Here is a 21,599-nt window from a genome sequence, read left to right on the forward strand (position 1 = left end):
ACTGTTCCATGAGATGTGACCCATCCAATTGTTGGTAGGACATTTTGATGAGGTTGTTTCCATAGAGATGTAACCCACCCAGCTCAAGGTGGGTTTTAATTCTTTTACTGAAATCTTCTATGAGGAGAATAAAAGGCAGGAAACAGAGAGTGCTCAGAGCAGACAGAGAGAGCTGAGAGATGAAACCAAGTGAAGGATGCTAGGAGAAAGAAAACACCCCAGCAGAAACCAGAAGGACCCACAGGAACAGAGAGAGCTATTCTGGAAACCAACCCAGGAGAGAAGGACCATGTGCCTTCCCATGTGACAGAGAGAGCCTGGATGACTTGGGTGAAGAAGTCATCTTGTTGATGACTTAATTTGTACATTTTCATGGCCTTAGAATTGTACTTCGTAACTTAATCCCCTTTATAAAAGCCAATCCATTTCTGGTATATTGCATTCTGGCAGCTTTAGCAAACCAAAACACCATCTTTTCCCAAATGGAACTCTGTGCCACCCACTCAGTTGACTCAGGTGAGCCAAACGTCTAGGTACTTGGATTCCATCCTCAGAAATTTCCCAACTTCACCAAGCAGAGTTAAGGTGAGAGAGTTGAGATGAAATTCTGGCCTCCACTAGCAGTAGATGAGAGATGGAGGAGCCAAATGGAAAGATCCCAAGTGCGAGAACCGTGAGACTCCCACCACCATTCTTTCTCTTGCTCTGAGCTTGAACAAGGACTGGGTTTTTGCTGAAAACCTCTTTTCAGTGTGGTCAGAGGAGGCTTCAGTGGTGTCTCTGATGCATTACCCTTACCTTCCTCAATGCTGGACACTGCTACATAAGGCTGGCATTCCTGGACGAAACCCTTGTGGCATCCTTTGCCCAATTACATTTCTCTCTGCAGCCACTGCTCCTTCTAATTGTCCACGTCTGCCAGGCCACCCCGAGCAGCAGTTCCGATATGTCCATCGGAGCAGGGTCCAGCACGGGCACCTTTTTAGGACCCTCCATGGCTCCAGGACAGGTTGGTGAGATGATCTTCTTTGAACAAAGTGGGCCCAAGAAGAGCAGCGGAAATGAGAGGAAGGCGGGTGAGATTTTAAAGGAAGCTGAGATGTGCCAGAGCCAGAGTCCAGGAACTGGCAGACCGTCCAGGGCCAGGGTGGGAAGGAGGGAGGAGAGCCCAGTGCCAAGGAGGTGGGACCAGGCTGGGGTTCATGTCCTGGCTACGTCAGTCACACCTCGAATGACCCCCGGCACAGCACCTAAAGCTTTCCAAGCCACTTTGTCGTCATCCACATGGTGTGGGAGTAAAAATTCCTTTGTGGTGGATCCACTGACCCAAATCCGGGTCTAACTGCACATTAGGTTCTAGAGGAAGAGTTGCCTCTTACAGTTGGGGAAAACTTCCAGTTGTACCCAGCTCTGGAGGAGGGGACTGGAGCCCGGCCCTGAAAATAGCTTTTTGATCAAACCGTCAACCAAGATTTTTAAAAAAGAGACCGGCTTCTGTACAGTCTGTAGGATTCTCAACTCCTATAACTATATATTTAATTCCAAATATTCAGTGACATTTTAGCTCCCCATCTGTCAATTCATCCTTTCGCTCAATAGCTGTTTATTAAGCACCTCCTGTGTGCCAGGAAGTGTTACTAACAAACAAAACAAAGACTGCCTTCTTGGAGTTTACATTCTAGTAGCTTTTTAAAAAATAAATCTTTAATTTCAGTTTTAGAGTTGCAAAAAGTATTGCAAAGATTATAGAGAGTTCCCATCTACACACACCCAATGTCCTCCACTGATAACATCTTAGGTTAGTATGGTACACTCGCCAAGTAATGAACCAATCTTAGACCAATGAACCAACTGAAGACCACATCAACACATGCTCATCAACCTTGAGCATGTGGTGAGGTCATGCTTGTCAGTTTCTCCACTGTGAGGTCGCTCTGTTTTCCCTCCTTTCTGCCCTGTCCTTTCCTGAGGACGTCTCTGGCGCAGTGCACCCTGAGAGCTGGGCATTGTGCTCCAGCCCTCGAGGTGGAGCAGCTGCATGAATCACTTGGACTTCTTCTGCAATAGAGATTCATCTCTTCCCCTCCTTCATTTACTTATTCAATCATTTATAATAGTACAAACATTTATTTATTTTATTCTTTGGGTTAAAATCCAGTACTGCTTTATTGTGTTGACAAAATTGTTCTACCATGGACCATTTAGAGCTCTTTCACTGGATCCTGCTTCCCTTTGACATGTCCCAATCACCGGTGTTTTTGTTTTGTTTGTTTTGTTTCAGCACTTCATTACTTTTTTGGCACTGACAGATGCTCTAAGCTCATCTTGCATATTTCCCACCTCAGTTCTAGAATCACCTGTTTCTGTTCTTTTATTAGAGAATGGTGTTAGAAACCAAGAACTGGGCCCTAAGTGTGCTTGTTGCTACCAGGTGTGGTTGCTTTAGGGCTTCTGAGACATATTAGGGGAGTCAGGGATACCAAGGAGGAACTCTGGAAGTGACCCTAAAAAGGATGTCAAAGACATTCACCAATAAGGCGGGCTTCCACAGTTATTCTTATAGATATGCCCCATAATTAAGTTATAATTAAAATAAATTACTAGACGCATATTTATTTGTTCCATCCGTTCTTTGTTCCTCTTCCCTCCTCTGCTTTCCTACTTTCTTTTGTATTGACTGTTTTTTAGTGTTTGTTTAATCTCCATGTTCGCTTACTAGTTAAATCTTTTTTGTTTCACATTTTTAGTGTTTGTTCCAGGAATTACTATAGGGATGGTTAACGCAAGACATCTGTCTTCAAATGATGTTGTGTCACTTCACCTACAATGTAAGGGTGTCACAGCAGTGCTTCCAGCCCTGCTTGTCTTCTGTGTCACTGAGTTCACACCTTTAACTTCTGGAGGTTTTAAAACCCTCAATATACTGTTAGTATCTTTGTTTAACCAGTCAGTTATATTTAAAATACTTAAAAAAAAAAAAAAAAAAACCAAGGAGCTGCACAGAGCCAGTCTCTTCTCACCATGTGCCCAATGTTTAGATCTGGGTTTCCACCTCGTGCTTTCCTTCTACCTGAAGAATTCCCTTGAACATTTCTTGTAGTGCAGGCCTGCTGGTGACACATTCTCCAGGCTTTTGTTTGCTTAAAATGTCTTTATTTTACTTTCATTTTGCAGTAGGTTTTCACTGGCTACATATTTCTACATTGATAGGTTTTTTTTTTTCTGGCACTTTAAAAATGCTGATGTTCTATCTTCCAGCTGGGCTTTTTTCTGATGAGAAGTCCGTGGGAATGCTCAGGCTTGTTTCTCTGAATTCACTGTGCCTTTTTGCCTCTGGCCCTCTGGCCTCCTGACCTTGTGCTCTCTGTGCCCCACCCACACCCCTCGCCCTTTCCATTTTGGTAAGCGTCAGCATGACTTCCATCTGTCTGGGTCCATAGTTCGTCACTGAGGGCTTTTCCAGCTCTCAGTGCCTGCTCTCCCCGTGCGCACAGTAGGTGAGCAGTGCCAGGGAAATAATCCCTCGGCCTGTGAGGATGGGAGTCAGCTCCCTGCCTCTTTGGGGTGAGTCTCTCTGAGGTACATGCTCCACCCTGTCCCTCAGGGCTCCCTAGGGACATGGCGCCCCAGTTGCCATATGGTAACTGGCTTGATGAAGCACACTGAATTGTCTTCTTTCTTTCCTTGTCTCGCTTCCCTGCCCTCCTCCTGGGAGCTCCTCCCAGGTAAACCACGTGTGCAAGAGTCCTTGTCCCAGGCTCTGCTTTGGGGGAAACCCAACTTAAGATGGAATAGAGTGACCCCATGTAGAGATGTTGCTGGCACATCGGACATGCTCAAGGCACAAGAGGGATTTCTTGCCTCTGGCTCCAGGAAGGTCCCAGGGCCTGGGAAGAGCCCCATTTGCAGGGCAAGGAAGGGTGTGAAGATGGACAACCAGGGAGCGCCCTGAAAAACTGCACCTTGGCTTTATACATCTGTGCCCGTCAGCCAGCCTCCGCGAGGCCCCGGAGGTGAAAAGCTTGTAGAGGGCTTGGACCACCAGGAGTGTGAACTGGGAAGGGGACAGGCCTGGCTACAGGGGAGGAGGTAGGGGTGGGCCGGGGCAAAGCAACAGAAGGTTTTAAAAGAGGGGCTGGGACTTGGGGAGGCAACTGGTATGTGATAAGATGCTGCAGGGGCAGCGGGGAGGCTCCATGCCAAATTCCAACGTTTTTGCTCAGGTAGAGGGCTCAGGGTGGGGGGAGTGTGCTCTGTAAATGAACCACCTCTGAGTCCATCTCCTTTATCTGTTGCCCGAAACAGTGTTATTTCCTCCCTTGAAAATGTCTTCGAGCAGCTCAGATAAAATGTGAGTGTTACTTATTATACTGCATTCCTTGCCTGCTCTCATGCCAGTTTGGGCTCCTGAGATGCCTTATCAATTGATGCTTAATTTGCCCGGACCTTCTCCCATGGACCAAAGCCCTGAGGCTTTGCCAGCGATCGGGCTGGCCCTGCCTGGAGGGAGTCCTGTTGCATACATTTGTGCACAGATACTTAGGTGTATAAACCCTTGTGGCCCAGCCACGAACAACTCCTCAGTGGGCGGACGGCTTGGGCCGGGTGCCGGCCTGGGCCTGAGCACACAGGACCGTCCCTGCCATGGCGGGGCCTGAGGATTGCCAGGGCAGTGGGGAGCCTTCTTGGAGGCGGCCGGACCCTCTCTAGGCCTGGTGGATTAGAGGAATACGTAAAATTTCCAAATTTAGCATTCAGGAATCGCTTCGTATAAACAAGGGCTGCTCTCGCCGCCGAGATGCGAAGGAGATAATGCCAAAAAAGTCCCCTTTGCGACTGAATTCTGTGATTCTGCAGCCAACCTCCAAGCTGACTGTTGGTGCAAGTGAAGGGCCGCTTCCTGCCTGTCCCTCGGCCTGGGTGGTCGGGCTTAAAGTGAAATATCCAGGCTGACAAATGCTTTTACAAAGGCCAGATCATAAACTGTAAACCCACTGTCAGCTGGGCAGAAGAGAAATCTAAATGCCTCTCCTACCATTTAAAGATTTCGTTTGGCCACAGGACTAAAGCAGTTCCTTAGTGGGGAAAACGGCCTTGCATTTATAAATTGTTGTTTGAGCTCAGAATAAGGGAATCTATCAGTTAGGAAACAAACAGCCTTCCCGAAGTTTCGGAGCTCTGCGTATTGTTCCGGGAGCCGAGTGTCCTGCAGCAAAAGAAAAGCAAACAGAACGGAGAGCGGGGCCAGGGCTTGGATGTAGCTGTGTTTTGAGGGGTTGTTCAGGTTCACAGAGAGTTTCACAGGGTGCGTTTTTCAGACAAGAAAAGAGACCAGCCTTCTCAGCCCAGAAAACACACATTTGGAAGAGCCCGGGAAGGGAAATGGCTCCCTGTGCCCCGTGCTGCGTGTGTTTGTGGGAATCCAAACCCAAGGCCTCCCACCAGCGAGCCGGCCGGTCCTCCCTGCCGCGTGGAGCTGTGTGGGAGGGGAGGCGGGGGTGGGGGGCGCAGAGCAAGCTGGAAGATTCCGCAATGACCCACGCTCGCCGTGCCAGGCCCTTCCCTGCAGCGGGGGGGGGGGGGGGGGGGGGTTGGCACCGGTACCAGGAGGTCCCCAGGAGGGCAAGAGGGGGACAAGGGGGACGTGGGGCTCAACTCCAAAGGGTCTTTGCCTCTGCAGGCCGAGCCCCTCCCACCCCCAGCCTCCTAGAGATGGGTCAGCAGTGAGGCAAAGAAAGGCAGGGCAGCTGGCCATGGCCAGCGAGACTTCCACTTGTGCGGACGTGGGAGCTTCGGGAATCCAGGATCCCGAGAGCCAGAGTGAGTGAGGGGATGAGGGCTGTGGCTTGGTGAGTGACCGGGCTGTCCTTCTCCCAAGGTAAAACCAGACAAGTGTTAGTCCGTCCACTGTTTTATCCAACGAAGATCTGTTGAGCACCTCCTCACATCTCCTATGCACCAAACGCTCTTCTGGAAGCCTGGGAGGCGTTAGTCGCCAACAAAGACCCCCACCTTCACCCAGCTCGTGCTCCTGGGGACAGACAATGAGCAGGGGACATAATCAGCAAGGAATGCTCACAGCATGGGGCAATGGCCACCCGTACCAGGGAAGAGACAGAGGCAGAGCAGAGTTGGGGGTGCAGGGAGGTGGGCATGGGGTGTGGAGCACGGTTTTAAATAGGTCACAGTAGTCTCCTGGGGCTGGGGCCACCCTTTTGGATGGTGCAGATCGAGAACTTTCCATCAGCTCAAAACCTCCCACTGAGCAGCTACTCAGAGACTTGTAAGGACACCTGAAGGTCATTGTGAGAATTTCAGCTTTTGCTCCAAAGAAAAATGGGAAGCCACTGGAAGGCTTTGTCCAAAGGACTGACGTGGCTGAAGTGCGGAGGTGAGTCTAGCAATTGGGCTGAGGTCGGACCTGAGAAAGGAAAGGGCGAGCTTCACGGAAGTGCCTCAGAGAGGGGATGGCGAGGCCACCAGCAGGTGCAGGGCCAGTCCCGGCCTCCACCCAGGCTCTTCCCACCAGAAAGGGCCTTGCTTCTTCATCCATCAGGTCTGTGCCTGCACCTGTGCATGTGTGGGTCTGCATGTAGAAATACGTCTACCTATACACATTGCACGTATGTGCGTATATAAGATATGGCATGTTAGTGTGTGTGCACATGTGTATGTGTGCAAGGATGCATTCATAATTTTTCCAAAGAGCCTGTTTCATCTTTTTATTGGCTTTATTGAGGGATAATTTACATCAGCGTTAGTCACCCATTTCTCGGTGTCCAATTCATTGTTTTTTTAGTAGATTTGCAGAATTGTGCAGCCATCATCCACTCCAGCTCCATGTTTCATTTCTGCAGAGATTGGGACGAAGGGACCAGGGCTGCCTTCGTGGGTTCTGGGAAGGGTGCTCTGGCCTGGCTGCGCAGGTCTGAGCCACTGTCCCAGCTGGACGATGTCCTCTTCCTGGGGTTGTGGAGGTGTAAGTGGCTTGTCATTGAGAGCTGCTTGCACGTAAGGCAAGCAAATCCTTAAGCCGAGCCTTCCCGAAAAGATGGGTCACATCTGTTCTTGCCCCCCTGACACCCCTTCTTCCTGCTTCTGGCAGGCGTCGTCTCTCCGTCTTTTCTCAGAATCCCTGATTATCATGCTTTAGTCCTGGTTTTTCCAGTCTTCAGGCCAAAAGTATACACAGAGAAAAATATACAGAGAGGTTAGGGCTCTTTTTCCCACTGAGCTAATATTTAAGGGAGAGAAGATTAAACAGATAGTTCTTTTAAAAGTAAAGGGCTTTAGCAAAAAAAAAAAAGAAATCCATCTAAGAGGGGAAAAGCTCAGCACGCCTCAGGAGAAACGATGGTGGTGGTGTGGTTAAGGAATGGACTCAAATGAATCAGACTTCTACCCTGAGCAAGGCACTGGGGCTACAGGGTGGCCACGGGTGAGTCTCTGCCTTCCAGAGCTTCTAGCTTGGGAGGACAAAGTCATTCATTCATTCATCACACTCCAGTTGCAGATGCAGTGTGTGCCCAGGTGATGACGACACAGGAGTCCGCCTCGTTCTTGCCTTCGTGATGCCCACTGTCCAGTTGGAGAGAGAATATGTTTTGCCTAGAATGTTCCTTACCGTTCACAAGTCTTAAGTTCTGGGGTGTTACTCAGAAGACAAATAAAACGGGAGTCGAAGGAGACTGAGAGCAGCCCTGACAAGTGAACTGTTTGCTTGCTCAACCTGCCAAGGTCTCTGTGCTGTGGCTGCCTCTGCCGTGGGCTGAACACCCCATTCCTAGTGGCCCCACAACACGAACAATTTTGTTAGGCCCGTGGATTCTGGTGCTTCGGCTGGGAAGACCCAAAGGCTGGGGTGCCCCAGTGGTGGGGGCAGGAATCACCTGGAAGCTCCTACCTGAGCTGGGAGGACACCGGGGCCCAAACTTCCTGTGGCCTCCACATGGGGCTTGAGCTTCCTCACAGCATGGTGGCTGTGGCACACTTGGGCTACTCCATGGCGGCCCAGCGCTAAGAGCACCTGTATTCCAAGGAGCAAGGTGGAAGCCGCATGTCCTTTCGTGACCTGCCCAGACCCAGAGGGAGGAGCGTGGGTCCCAACTCTTGAAGGGAGGGGTGCATGTTAGCCGTGCCCATGGGATGTGAGCACCGGTTGTGACCATCTTGGGAAAGTACAGCCTGTCACACCCTGTGGGAAGGGGAGGCATTATCCCATTTTACAGATGGGGAAACGGCACAGAATGGGAAGCCAGCTGTCCAAAGCCATATAGCAGAAAGTGGCAGCCAGCATTTGAGCCTCCATTTGTTAGTGCAAAGCTTCTTCTCTCCACTCCCCCAGATCTATACCGGCAGGGACAGGTAAGGAAAGCTTCTCAGGGGAGGCCGCAGGCCCCACCTGCCTCTTGCTCTTGCCTGGCCCCTGACTTCTCGTGGCCATGACTGGTTCTAAATCTCCCACGTTCTGTGCTGCTGGTCAGCTCTGCTCTTCCCTTCCCTGGGGCGGTCAGGCAGGAGACTGCAATGGAGAGGGAGATCCCCAAATATTTGAGTTTCATTACAGCCATTTACCCCGCCAACTGAACTCCTTTCCCATCTCCTTTCTGGTCCCTTACCTGCCTGGACCAGGAGCCGCGGCAAGGTTGAATGTGAGCTGCTATGCCCGGAAACTTCCCCTGGACAGGGGACGCAAATGGGTCCTTGACGGGCTGCTGGCTGCAGGGAGGGCCTGGGGAAGAGTTCTGCCTTCTTGACAGAAGCTGGGAGGTGCTGGACAAACCCTTCTTGGTTGAATTGCTGTTTTTGCTGTAGCTACTGTAAAATATATCTCCTTGTTTTTCACACTGCATTTACTTGCTCTATGTTGACTTCAGAAAGGTTTGAAACTACTGATAATCAAAAGAGTAAAGAAAAAGGAGGAAAGACCATCCTAACACTTAAAAATAAGCCACATGACCACCGTGGCACATATAATTCCCAGTTCACAAGCTTTAGCTTCTTTCAGGTTTGCAGATCTCTGTGTTTTCGGTTTGTGTCTGTTGTTCACATTGTTGTCATTTTTTACAAATATACACACACGCTACAGTGCTTTGCATCCTGACAAGCCTTGGGAATATCTGTCTTCTGGACAAAACAAACAAACAAACAAACAAAACGTCGAGTTAAACCATGAAGACCTGGCCAGCACAGCAATTAAAATCCCATGGCAGTAAAATCCCGCTGAGAAATAAACTTGCCCGGGATCTGAGGTGCTTCCTTTGGGCGGCTGCTGAGTCCAGGGTTAGGGACCCGCACTTGTCTCCAGAGCTGAGTGTCAGGCCTGCAGGGAACCCTGGCCAGGCGGGGATGAGTTTGGTGGGGGCCAGCACGTGCCGGCCTGTCAGCCCCAGCATAGAGGAGAACCGTTTAAGCACAGGGTTTTGTCCCCCAGAAAGCTGTAATCCTGTTTACTTATCATTTAATTTACTTATCAGGTTTTCTAAATGAAAAGTGGAAATTTATACACATGGCTAAGACGAAAAATACGCACAAAGCAGAGCCGCTTCTGAAAGCAGCCCTTCCCTGCTACCAGGCTCTGTCTCTAGGTTAGAGCACCAGACAGCCGGTTTCTTGGTGCCTTAAGAGTAGCCCATTAGTACACGCATGTGACAGCTTCCTCTGCCACACACACACACACATACACGCACACACAGATAAGTGGACTCTCGTCTGCATCTGGCTTTTTAATGTTAAAAAAATACTTCCTAAAGATTGTTCTGTATTAATAACCGCAGGAATTATTTATTCTTTTGATGGCAGTATAGGATTCTGCTGTATGACTATACCATGAGCATTTAAACCAATCCCTTATCAATGGAAGCTGGCTTATTATTGCAAACGATGCAGCTAGCACTTTTACACATGTCCTTGCCTCTTATGAGAATATTTCTGGAGAGTAACTTCTTAGAATTGTAACTGCTAAATCAAGTAACTTGTGCATTAAACATTTCTTATAGCTTTGCAGGTTGCCAAAAACCTCTGAAGAATTTTGTTGCAAACTCTAACCCTTCAATAGCACAGGGGATCACCTTTTCCTGGCTAATTTTGAGTGTTTCTGCCGTGACTTCTAAAAGGGAACCTCAGCCTTGGAAAACAGATCTCCTCCTTCTTCCAAGAGCCAGCGAGAGGCGGGAGTTTCCGGTGCGCTCCCCCCCTCCCTTGGGGAGCACCTCTGCAGGTCTGGGTGGCTGTGCCGTGGAAGATGGCTAGCTGCCCTGCAGTGTTGCCGCTCCATCCTGTAATTAATTACTAGTGAAGAACCCCAGATTTTCACCTGGGAGGTGTGGCTAAGGCAGGAGCCCAGCCACCCGTCTCTGCCCTTCCTGGAGACTGCGTGTGACCATGGGACTTACGTGGGTAGAGATAATGTGCAGCGTCTTCATTGCCAATCTCAAAAGGAGTGGATTCCCACGTCTTCCTTTCTCTCCCCAGCCACCCTGCTCCACCCAGGAGGTGCGGGCAACATCCTTGCGGCACAAGACAGAAGGAACCTAGGTCCCTGGAGAAAATACAGAGCTGAAGGAAGAAGCAGTTCCCCATTTCCGCACAGTGCATGGTAGAGTGGAAACTTGCCCTCTCTCAGGGGCTCTGAGCTTTGGGAGTTCCAGGGGTCAGGCCTTGGACAGGAAATTGGCAGCAGGTAGGGGCTGGGGTCAAAGACATGAAGGGCCTGTGGGCGAGCCCACTTGCAGCTCTCAGAAGTAACCTGCTGACCCAGGGGTGCAGCCAGCCGAGGCCCTTCACCACGCAAGTAGCCACGAGCCAAGGAGACAGGAATTCATGCTACAGGGGCTGCTGCACCTGGGACCACTGGGGCTGGGCACGGGTTACTCAACTTACAGGACATTTTTTAGTAACTGTAAAGCGGGTTGGAATTCTGAGGTCCAGCTGCCCACTTCCGACGGCTCCAGGAACCAAATTCCCAATCGACAGCCACAACAAACACTCATAAAAAAGTCGCCCAAATTCTGCCCTCCATCTGCTTCCTGGAAACGGTTCAGAGCAGGCCCTGTCCACCCACACAGAAAAGCACAATTCCGTCTTTCCTGGGCAGCTGCTCGGTGGTAGGGCCCGGGAATTTCTGAGACTTGCTAGCTAAATCCTTCTGGCTGTTGGTGTTGAGATTTTTTGGAGCCCAACTAAAGGAAAGGAAATCAAAGAGCAATGACACCACTCAGTTTTCTTACTTTGTTCTTGGTTGCTTGCAGAAACCTCAGGATGGGGAAACTTACCAAGGTATGAAACGAGCGAACGATTGACCTGGTAGAATTCTTAGCGAAACCACGGAGAGAAGAGCTTGAAGGAGGCAGTTAGAGACAAAGGGAGGGTTCGGAGGCTCATTCACTTATTTGTTTAATAGACATTTCTGAGAGCTTCCTGTCGGGCTCCTGAGCTGGTTGCTGGAATACGGCATGAAGATGCCAGAGTCCTGCTCTCAGGGAGGCCACTGTCACCTGAGACAGACCCGTGGCAGTGGGCATCGTGATAAAGGGTGCCTGAGGAGCTGTGGGTGCACACGGGAGGCTTGGGAGGGTTGCAACCTTTGAAGGGTTGCAGCTGAACTGAGCCCTGCTTCTAGTCTGTTTCCTTGCTGTCTGTTTTGACAGAAGGCTGCTCTAACCCAGCGCCCTAGCACCTCAGGTCCTAACCGGATAGACCTGATTCCTTCCCCACTTGCCTGCGGCAGGGGCTCTGCCCTGGGCAAATGCCTAGCGAGCAGACTCAGGGGGCCTCTGTGGAGGGCAGGCCCGTGCCTGGGAGGTGTGGACGAGGCAGGAGCACCTCACCTCCGCCCTTACGCCATCCGCCACGCCTACTTGCAAGAGACCCTGGAAAAGGCAGGAGGGAGATAGCACCCACGTCCAGGTGCAAAGGGGCAGGGCCAGCTGCCGCCCAGCACAGCCCTCACTGCAACTTGCTTTTTATTGACCTAAGCTAGTCAGACTCGGTTTCTTCTGGTTGCAACTAAAAAACTCCCTTGCTGTCCCGAATGACTAGCGTAGAAGACCGCAGTGGAGCGAGGCACAGCGCCCACTGACTCCCCCCGGCTGAGAGCACCCGCTTTCTCACACCTTGAGGCCATGGGCATCAGGCCTATTAACTGGATTTCTAGAAATCCCTCAACCAATACAGTAAAGGAGCTCTGGGCAGGATCCGAGGCAGGAGACGTGCCTCCTGGGCACAGGGGCCCGCGGCTCTCTGGGTGCTTGTGCCCCTTTCTCTGGGCCCACACCCCACTCCAGCTCCTCACCCCCGACATCCGGCACCCTCAGGTCCACGGGACTCTGCCAGACGGATGGACAGGAGTGATGGCCTGATGGGCGGCTCAGCAGAAACATGTATCGGACAGAAGTCTGGGTCGGAAACTCACCTTATCGAACTGACATGGGGTAAGGCGGCCGCTTGCCAGAAGAACCTTCCAGAAGCCTGCTGCCCCACGGGGAGGGACAGCTTTCCACCGAACTTCCTGAAGACCAGTCAAGAAGCTAAGGATGCCCAAGGGCAGAATGGAGAGTCCCTCCCTCGGCCTTGGGGCCGTCACCGCAAGTAAGGTTGGCTGCACCTCACAGCTGGAGCTGAGAAATTCACTGATCAAGGCAGGGGGGTGAGGCGGAGACTCTGGAGTTGACTTTTTGGAGCTGACAGATGCTTGGGGAGCAGGGGGGTCACCGTGTCTGAGGGCAGGGACAGCTGACTGGCACAGGGGAGGTGACCACAAGCCCTTGGTGTGTCCATGCCCTGCATCCTGCACGGCTCACGCCCCCACAGCTCCCAAGAGCCATTTTCAATCCGAGGCGTCAGTGTCCAGAACTGGCCTGGAGGTGCCCTTCCCGCCTGGGGTCTCTTACACTTGGATCAATTGCTTGACCTCTCGAGGCCTCAGTTTCATCGTTTGTAAAGTGTTAATAAATGGCGTGGAAATTGAATGCGATAATGCAGGAAAGCACCAGGCCCATGGAGGGTGGCCGTTGTGATGCCTGGTGGGTGACGATGACAATGGTGACGCAAAGATGTCGCTTTGGGGTCGCTCGCTGGGCTCGTCATCCATGGTGGGGGACAGGAGGCTCTCTCCGCTCCATGCAGGGACTCGTCCGAGCCGGTCCAAGCCACACTGGAGCCCGCGGCCATGGGACATGCAGGCAGGCTCCGGGCTTTATTTAGAGTTGTCACAGTCTGTTTGTCATGGAATTGTTTGATTTATTCTGACTTTGAAGGAATATCGCCCTAAATACTTTCCATGTTGATGACGGAGTCCTCGGGGACCCCTCACTGTGGACTGCCATGTGGACGCCTCGCTCGCCTCGCCCTGGCCAGCTCCCAGACTCCGGTGGTGGCGGCTCCTTTCCCTGCCGCCTTGGTGGCCTCCTCCCTCGGGGCCGTGGTTGGCACCTTCACACGTCCTGACCTTGCACAGCAAGGGGGGTGGGTTTTCAGCATTGCGGGGCCAGAGCAGGGCCCCCATGGGGGATAGGTTTCTACCCAGGCCCCCTCTCCCGCCCCCAGTGAGTCCCAAGGATGGACTCCACACCTGCTTCTAGGGTCACCTGAACCAATTTCCCTCCAGGACGCCACTGCACTGTCCCGGGCGTGTTTAGAGGAAGCCACTCCGGGCCCCGCGCTCCCAGGGAGACAGACCAGGGATGGCCCCGCACTGGGGAGGGCCCCCGCAGAAGCCAGCTGCTGGGTGAACCCCGACCCCGGCTGAGGTCACCCCACGGATCCACGCGTAGACACGCCGTGGGGTGGACACTCGATTTCATCCAGGCGAAGACCGGATTTGTGAGGCTCCTCGCGAGGCAGGTGCTGTGCCAGATGTGGGCTGCTCGCACGCGATCTCAGAGGTTTGGTTCTCTACGCGGTCTTGGAAGCCGTGCAGCCCCCGCCCTCCTCAGGGGTTCAGCCCGGCCCAGGGCTCCAGGGCCACCCTCTGGGCCCTTCCCAGCTTCCAACAGAATAACCCACGTGCCTTCGCTCTGCACACAGACCTCTAAGGGGGCTGCGTCTGAAGGGAGGAATCTCTGTGGAAGAGGAACTCTGGAGCCTTGGACCTGACCCCTGGGCTCAACCCTGGCTGCACATGGGAGTCACTGGGGGGTGGGGTGGGGGGAGAGGTTAAAGTTCTAAGGCCAGACCCCCATCCCGAGCATCTGGTTCAATTGGTCCAGGATGGGGCCCCGGTATCTGGTACAGCCCCAAGGCTGAAAGTGCTGGTCACAAGTCTGGTCTTGTGCTCTTCTTTTCCCAAGAAGAAAATGGGGTCCCCGGGGGTGAAACGATTTGTGTAAAGCCAAATAGTCCATCTCCAGGCTGGACTAGAACCCAGACCTGCCAGCTATTATTCACTGCTTTTTGGGGCTCTACAACACACGTGCATGTGCCCACGCAGACACACACACACATACACACAGAGATATGGATAATACAGTTATTCTCTACGTATGTGACTTCCTATGGTTTCATTTTCACATTCGAGCAAATGCTTTTAATCCAACATTTGCATTTCTGAGGGAGAAAGCCCCAAGCAGGAACGAGCATGGCTGTCTCTCCTTCTGCGGGCGAACAGAGGCACCAGGATCACAGCTGTCCCCCAAGACCACACAGATACCCAGAGCCGAGGAAAGGCTCCAGTGTCCCGGCTCCCAGGCTCATGATTTAATTTAACCACTTTGATGCACTCAATTCTGCATTCCCTTGGGGAGGCCGTTCCAACTCTGAGTGCTTGATGGGGACAAATTGCCAGTACTGGGCAAGTGCTTGGTGTTTTCAAGGTCAAGCTCAGTTCTTTTTTTTTTTTCTCCCAAGAATTAAAGATAGAAAAAGGAGAGAAACAAGCATATGGACTTCACAGCTAAACTGGCCTATCTGAGCACAAAGTCCGCAGAATTCACAGTTTTAAGAGTCACTTCAACAGAAGTATTAGTGGGAGGGGGAGATGGGCGAGGGCTCAGGAAAAGCTCTGAGGTTTCAGACCATTACTTTCCTTCTCCTGGTAAAGATGATTGGTCCAAGCAATACACGGCTGAAACCTCACAGTCAAAGCAAGGGAATGTGCCAAATAATAGCAGGAGCAGCGGAACAGGAGGTGGGGGAACACGGTGCAGGCTTTTAGGGTTAAGGAACGCTTGGAGTTCTCCAAAGAAGATATACAAATGGTCAAGAAGCACATGAATAGATGCTCAATATTATTGGCCATTAGGGAAATGCAAATCAAATCTACAATGAGGTAGTACTTCACACCCGCTGGGATGGCTATAATTAAAAAATGGAAAGAATAAGTATTGACAAGGATGTGGAGAAACTGGAACCTTATACTTGCTGGGGGGATATATAAAGGTGCAGCCACTATGGAAAACTGTTTGGTAGTTCCTCAAAAAGCTAAACATGGAATTACCATATGATCCAGCAATTCTGCCCCTACAGTTCTGACCCCTAAAGAATCAAAAACAGGTATTTTAACAAAAGTTTATAAATGAACATTCATAGTAGCACCGTTCACAAAAGCCAAAAAGTGTAAAAATCCACGTCCGTCCACAGAGGAATACGTGAATAGAAGGCGGCTCATCCGCGTACTGGAGTGTACCATCTAGCCATACAAAGGAACGAAGCCCGATCCACACCACAACACAGACGAGGCTTGAAGACATGCTGGAGGAAAGATGTCAGGCACAGAAGGTCACATGTTGTAAAATTCCATTTATATGAAAGGTCCACAATAGGCAAATCCAAGGAGACAGAAAATAAAGCTGTGGTTGTCAGGGGCTGGGGGCAAGGGCTACGGGGGAGGGGCTTCTAATGGGGAGAGGGTCTGCTTTGTGGGTGATGAGTTTTGGAACCAGCTAGAGGGGGTGGCTGCCCAAGTGTGAGTATATTTAAAAATCACTGAATTGTTCACTTTGAAATGGTCAATTTTATGTATGTGGATTTCATCTCAGTCCTTAGGGATCAGCTAATCCCTCCTCCAAGTACACAACTGAACGGACTGACTCGTGAAGCTGAAGTGACTGGCCCCAGGGATTAGTGACAGATCCAGTGAAAGAACACATGTACTGAGTTTGGTCCTGGCCCTCTCCAGAGAGAGGAAGGACCCATGCCAGCGGACCGGGCCATCCCTGGCAGTGACAGTGGCCTTGGGAAGTCCCACAGGAGCACTGTGGGTGCCCAGAGACTCTTCGCCATTCCTCTCACTGAGAGGTGGACTCTTGGACCTGGGATGGTTCTGTGACTTCCTGTGACCCACAGGATGTGGGAGAGGAGCCATTGTGTAATTAGTTTCTGGGGCTGTGTCTTCACACGTCTGGACACCCCTCTTGGGTGCCTGCTGCCATGCCATGGGGAGACCAAACACTCTCCTAGAGGAAGACAAAGGGATCTGTTGGAAGCCACAGTGACAGCCAGCACCGATGAGAAGCCATGAGGAAGACCCACCTTGGGCATTCTGTACCGGACAAGCCTTCAGACGTCAGCCCCTGTGGATGCTCACAGAGCAGAAGCAGCAGCCCGCCGAGCCCCTGTGGCCCTTGGAGTTGTGATAGATGATGAATGGTTGCTGCTGTTTGAAGCCACTCTGTGTGGAGTGGTTTGTGATACAGCAGTGGAGACTTCAATCAGAAGCATTCCCCGAGTGCTGGGAATGAGCGCACAGGGCACTGGGCATTGGATCTGGCATCGGGCAGAGGTGGAGCCCTCAGGCGAATGAGAAGGCAATCGTGGAGGCTGGAGAGGCTGTATAGAAGTCCCTGACACAGGGGAGGAAGCGGACTGGAGTTCTGCTCTGCCCGCACAGTCCGTGGAACTTTTGCCGGGAAATGTGGAGAAGAGGAAGTGCACCTAGCTAACCTGTGGTTTTGGCTAAGGATATTCCAAAAGGCACAATGTTAAAAGTGTCTATGAAAACAGGAGAGCAAGATGAATTAAAGAAGCAGTTGTTCAATTTCCAAGCAGAATTCAGAGGGATGATAAAGGGCCCAGGACAGTTTCTCCAGTGAGCAAAAGGTTCTGAAAACAAACTAAAACCTGAGGAAAAGATCAAATCCAAGATGCTGTCAGTAAAATGTAGGCTCAGGTCTTATCAGTTCAAGGGTACAGCTGTCAGACCCTTGGTTAAGCCCCCAGAGAGATTTTAAGGGGTTCCTCCTAGACCCAGTAAGGTAACAAAATGGGCTCATTTAAAAGCCACTGTCACTCTTGACCCTAGGCCAGAGTAGAGGGGCACCTGTGTCAAATTGATTTGTGGGTGCAGCTTGTATCTTATGGAAAGGATTAAAACTTAGTACAAAGAAAATCCCCCCTCCCCCCCAAACTTGTACTCTTTCAGCTTTGATGACAGTCCAAAATGAAAAGAGGCCTCTGAGCAGGGGGCAGGCTGAGAAAGCTCTTAGACTTCAAACATGGGTCATTCGTCACGGAGAAGGACGGCTCAGAGGACAGCAAGCAGCTGCAGAGCACCCCTCCCAGACAGCAGAACTCGGCTCTGGCCAAGGCACATGCCCTGCGCCTGGCACGGGGAGAACTGGCAAAATAGGAGCCCAGATGGATGTCAGGATCACTTCGGACCAGCGACCGCTGTGAGCTCCCTTCCTCTCCCCTTTGTGCGTGGGAGAATCTCTCATGGATTTCCCGGCCCCATCTCCCCATTGCATGTCGGGTGTGTAGAGGCAGTAACTTAACTCTTTAGTTCACAGGTCTCTACACCCAAGGAACCATGCTCGAGAAGCCACACCCAGCGACTGAAACTCGAAGTATGGTTTGCTGCTGGGCCTGGCGTGGATGACAAGTCCCTACCTCCGGCCTGAGTCTGTTGTCCTAATAGGATAAAGCTTCTAGAGGGCTCAGGGCCTGTGCGTGGATATGTTTTGCATATAGGAGGGATATGAATAATTGTACCTAGAGGGTGGCATCAAAGTAAATAGGGACACTGACTTTTTGCCTCTCCTCCCATTGAGTGGTGGAATCCATTTCCCCTCTTTTGGACTCTAGAGAGGCCTGAGACGTGCTTTGGCTAACAGAACCTGCTGAAAGTGAGGCTGCTCAACCTTCAAGAGCTCAAGAGCTCTGCAGCTTCAGCTCCCCGCTGTCAAGAAGGGCCCCTTCAGGACCCAGATGCCTGACCGTGAGAACCCCAGCACACGTGGGGGAAAGCTGAGCTCCTGGCCAAGCCAGCATGAGACTCCCTGCCCCGGGCGCAAGCCACGCTGGCTGTCCAGCTCCAGTGAGGCTTCCGATGGCCGCGGCCCAGGCCACATCATGGTGTGCAAAGAACCGCCAGCCTCGTGAGAGACCCGACACGGTTAGTTGTGTTTAAGCCACTAGGTATTGGGGTGGTTTGTCCTGCAGCAGTAGATAATCAAAACAGGCATCTTTCTTCGCCTTTGACATTTTTACTCAAGTTGAAATTCCCTTAACAGTTAAATGAGCATGAAGGAATTCTTGAAGGAAACGAGAAGTCACAGGGCTATTCGGGGGAGCTACTTTGACCTGGCAGAGAAAGGAGGGAAAGTTTATGAACCAAGTGAAAGTTTGTGAGGCCCAGGGTCTTTCTCAGCTCCTCCATCATGAGTGTCCTTCCCAAAGGCTTCTCAATTCTCAGGCTCCCCCAGATGTGAATCTGGGAGCAGCACCCAGCCTGAAGACACTGTCGTTTTTGCCTGGAAGGGTGGTTCTTCAGCTGTGCCGAGAGGGCGTCATGATGTTCTTTTCTCAACCCCGAGGGGCAAGAGCGATGTGGCTTAGCCGTGGCTGCACACCTGTGGCCGTAAGCGGTGCCCCAGATGCCATCCACGAGGCCCCTTCTATGCTCCCTTGAAGCTGTTCTGGAAGGTCCATCCCAGCTGCCTCATCCCTCTCCCTCTCTGCCGGAAAGCTTGCTCTTCTGCAGAAGGTACAATAGCCGGGGGCTGCGAAATTAGTGTTCCTGGGGTCACCCCTAACCTATAGGGACAAGTGCCAGTGGACAGACACTCTGGCTCCCTGTCCTCGGAAGGACAATTCTGAAACATGTTCTATACAGTTGCTCGGGGGTCCCCAGAGCATTGAGCCCCAGGTGCCTGCAGCAAGCTTGTCTGCACACCCTTTGCTGGCTGTCCCTCTTCCCTTCCGCCTTCCCCACCCCTCATGGTGCTTCCTCGAGTGCCAAGTAAACTACCTGGATTTGAATTTCAGAGCTAAGTCCTGGGAAAGAATCTTCTGCTTCTCCCCTCCACCACCTCTTCACTGTTTCTGGAAAACCTGGCTGACTCCTGCTGTTCCCAAACTGGACTTTCATCCCCCAAGCTCATCACCACCTGTGGTGCCTGGAGCTCTGCCCCATGGTCTCCCACCAGCTGTCCGTGGCTAAGCAGGGAACCCTCTCCACCCACTCTGTTTTACACTCTCAGGAAACTCCAAATCAGTGCCTCCCCTGGGCTGGAAAATATCAGGAAATTTAACAAAACAGCTCTTTGCATTTTTACCCACTGCTCTGTTTCTCTTCCGCCTAGCAGCCATCTGTAGGACTAGGCTTGGGGTAAATTCGAATGACAGATGTCCTGCTGTCCTCAGAACTGCCTTGTCCAACCACTAAGCTTTGCTGAGGGGTCCTAATCACCCCACTCTCCCTTCCTTCTGGATGAATCTCTCTCAAGCCTCCCCAGGCATGTCTGAACCTCAGCAGTGTACAGAGCTTGGAGTCCATTGGAGATCTTGCTCCTAAAACACTAAGCCAGGATAAAGAATTTCCTTGATGGGCTAGCCAAGCTAGGTCAGCCTATGCTACAGTATCAAGTAGACCCCAAGTCTCAGTGGCTTAGCACAGCTAAGTCTCCGCAGGTTCGAGGGACCCTCCGGAGCTGCTTTCCTTCCTGAAAGGAGTCGGGGTCTAGGCCATGGCCAAATCGTGGCTCCTTGGTCACCGAGTCAGGGAAAGGACACCTGGAAGGTCATGTGCTCGTCCTCATGGGCTTCACACTGGAAGGGGCACGTCACTTATACCTAGGTTGGCCCAGTTTTACGGGGACTGGGAAGTGGGGGAGCAGAAGGAATGTTGGGGAGTACCGTGGCCCTTTAAGTTCTTCTGCCGTGGGTCTTTCTCGACCCTTGGGCAATCGCTGGCATAGCGGGTGTCCTCAGAGGACAAAACGACCCTTAAGGCAAGGCTCCAACAGCTGCCTCTGTGGGTGTGCCGGCTGGGTGTGCATTCGTGGTTTCCTGTCGCAAAGAGGTCACGGAGCACTTGGTCTTCACGCCATCAGCCATGCCCCGTGCGGGGTCCCCGAAGCAGTCCTCAGATGTCTGGGCTGTCCACCATGAAAGCTTCCTTGATTACCTCTTGGGGAGAGAAGAGACGGATTAAACAGAAGGCTATTTACGAAGGGAAAATCCAACAAGCTGTTTTCTAGGTGGCCTCCCCAAACCATGGTCCTTTTTTCCTAAGATGTCAGTTCATGACAACTTCCAAATTATTTTGCAATGTGCTTTCTCATGCTTCACAAAATAATGGTGCCTGGTACGACTGGCGAGCTTGGTGGTGTGGCATTTGCCTTGGGTTGGTCTGTTGTGAGGCTGTTGTGAGGAAGGAATGGGCTGGGCCTCAGGGCACCTGTCCCCAGCCCATGGGGCCTCTGGGCTTCCTTTCCTCTCACGCTGCCTTCCTTTCATCTGAAGCTGTGAGGTTTAGTCGTCCACCTCTCTGCCCAGCCTGCTACCCCACGGCATTGCCCAAAGGCCCACCCCCGTCCCCACCCGTCGCACTGGACCGTGGGGGCCGAGAGCCACTGCCACCCCTTCAGCACCCTCCATGTCCATCCAGCCCGGTCCGGCCCCCACCCGCACTGGCTAACTCTTTCCGTAGGGTTAAGTTCAAATTCTCTGCAGTCCACGTGAATTAAATAACCTTTTGAGGCTTTTTGAGGCTAAAGATTGCTGGCCGGCCTGTGGATTCCTTCTCCTATGGGTCAGGTGCCGGGCCCCGATCCAGTCAGGCGTGGGGGGCGGGGGGAGGTGGGGGGTGGGACATGGTTTCATGGGGCACAGCGTGCCCTCAAGGAAACCCAGGCGTGCCAGAGGTTACACACTTGTCTGTCTGTCTATCTATCTCATCATCTATCTATCTGTGTTTCTATCTATCATTTATCACCTATTGTCTATCTATTTTAAACTCTGTATCTATCCTTTATCACCCATCATCTATCTGTCTGTGGATACATTTCTTTCCCTTCCTCTCTCCTTTCCTTTCTCCCTCCCTCCCCTTCCCCTCCTTCCTTCCTTGGACCTCATGTGTCCAGGACTGCCTTAGCACACTGGACAAAGGCCTATCTTGTTGGTTTGCTTGTTTATTCCCTTTTGCGCCTCCTCCCCACTCATTGTCCACTGACAACCATTTGAATGCATTTAATATTAATATTTGTGCTTGCAGCTTGGAGCTAAAAAGCCAGACTTCCTGGTTTCGAACTTCAGAGCTGGTAGTTATTAGCCATGTGACTTGGAGCCTTGGTCTGTATGCTAATGGCACTTACATTAGAGGGTTGCTTTGATTTTTTTAATGAATGAATGCCTATAAAGTACTTACAGCAGTGTCCTGCATG

At 51.7% G+C, this 21,599-nt stretch overlaps 1 long non-coding RNA gene across 1 annotated transcript; it reads left to right on the forward strand.

The window, feature by feature from the left end:
* The first annotated feature begins 15,821 nt into the window (after positions 1-15,821).
* On the forward strand, positions 15,822-18,308 carry LOC143660402 (uncharacterized). Its single transcript, XR_013164015.1, has 3 exons — positions 15,822-15,901; positions 17,357-17,606; positions 17,724-18,308. It is a non-coding gene; the product is annotated as an uncharacterized LOC143660402 (long non-coding RNA).
* The last annotated feature ends 3,291 nt before the right edge of the window (positions 18,309-21,599 follow it).

Source organism: Tamandua tetradactyla, chromosome 16 (assembly GCF_023851605.1).
Source record: "Tamandua tetradactyla isolate mTamTet1 chromosome 16, mTamTet1.pri, whole genome shotgun sequence".
Taxonomy (NCBI): Eukaryota; Metazoa; Chordata; class Mammalia; order Pilosa; family Myrmecophagidae; genus Tamandua; species Tamandua tetradactyla.